A 1797-nucleotide genomic window follows, 5' to 3' on the forward strand; every position below is an offset into this window, starting at 1 on the left:
GCATATATACATATATATATAGCCTTTGTGATACTATTTTTTTAATTTATTTTTTTGCTTTTTGGAGGGCAATTGACTTGCCCAAGTTCACATGGCTAGTAAGTGTCAAGTGTCTGGAGCAGCATTTGAACTCAGGTCTTCCTGACTCCAGGGCTGGTGCTCTATTCACTGCGCCACCTAGCCGCCCCATGTGATCCTATTTTTACAATTTTATACATTTTTAAGTTATTCCAAGCAAGAGTCCATAGGTTTCCCCTGACAGCCAAATGGAGCCTTGACACAAAAAAAGATTCAGAATCTCCCTAAGTCTGGATGAAACCTTTGCTGAATCTTCTGCTGCTAAGGGACCCCTCACCCATACCAAAATTACCTTCAATTTGGTGTGTCTGTGTGTGTAGAATACATGAGTATGTGTGTATATATATATATGTGTGTGTGTGTGTGTACATTATATACATTTTGTATATGTGTATAATACACACACACACACTCAGATGTTTACATGTTGTTTCCCTCTGAGGCAATGATGCAATCCTTGAGGTCACTACTGCTCTGAATAGTCCTCTGTATCCCCAATGCCTGGCCCAGTGCCTAGCATACAGTAGAGGAACAATAAATGCTTGCTGATTGATTAGTTGTTTCTCATTCTCATTTCTTGGCTCCCCCTTTTAGACAATCTGATTGGGCAGAATGCTTCCCCCATAGAACAACTTCCTCTACAGAACCAAAAACAAGCTGCTTTCCAAGTTGGGATAGATGTAGCCCCAAGGAATATGAGAAGCTTGTTAAAGAGGGCATGGGGTATACACTCGTGTCTTCCACATCACAACTTTCCCCATTGCGGTTTCAATATATTGTAGGTTGGCATAAGAAATTAAATGGGAATGGGGGGGGGAGTTTTACAGAAGCCCCAGATGACAGGAAAATGTCAGCAGACAACACAGAAAATGTTTAGAAACTCAGAAGTACATAAAATGTACATATAGTATCGGATGATACCAACATACTTCATCTTTTAATGCCATAATAATTCAGACTCTTTCATTGGTATGAAAGGAGAGCCAATACATTTTATGCGGATTTTCCAGATCAGGCAGGGTGCCACACGCCTAACCCCCATGATGTGGAAGGAATAACTGTAATTGGTTAATAACTATATTATTCTGTTGAAATCACTCTATTTTCTTTCTCACATGCATATGCATGTAAGGAAATTGTAGAATATATTTCTTTTCATATTGAATAAGGAGTACAGGAAGGTTGGATAAAAGCCAATGTGTACAGGGCCAGAAATGTCAGGAAATCCTGCTCTGAAACTTCTAGAAACCAACTCTCTGTTAAGCTGCCTATGGTCTCCAAGATGCCCCACAAAGGTTTTCCTCTAAACCCAATGAACCTCAGTGACCTCACTCGTGTCTGACTCTTCGTGAGCTCTACTTTCTTTAAAATTTACCTGTAAATGACGATGCTGTTAACCCAGTATCATTCATCCATACTTTAGTATGAAGTACTTTCTAGGTCACATAGCAAAGCCCCAAGTGGGTTGCAGGGGAAAGAAGCCTTGAGAAGAAGGCAGGAAATAGAGGGGAGGGGAAGACTTGGAACATAGGATAATCATTTTGTATAATGTATAATATTTTCACATCCATTATTTCATCTGTACCAGGTAAGAGAGTGATGGGTAACCTCCTTTTACAGATGTGGGAACTCAGGCTTAGAGCAGTCAAGGGAACAGTGCATGTTGACAGAGCCGGGGCTTGAGTTTCTGACTCAGGTCAATCCTCCTTCCACGACATA

The sequence above is a fragment of the Petaurus breviceps genome, unplaced genomic scaffold (assembly GCF_028583685.1).
Source record: "Petaurus breviceps papuanus isolate PSGF00001 unplaced genomic scaffold, PetGlider_PUasm1.0 90865, whole genome shotgun sequence".
NCBI classification, from domain to species: domain Eukaryota; kingdom Metazoa; phylum Chordata; class Mammalia; order Diprotodontia; family Petauridae; genus Petaurus; species Petaurus breviceps.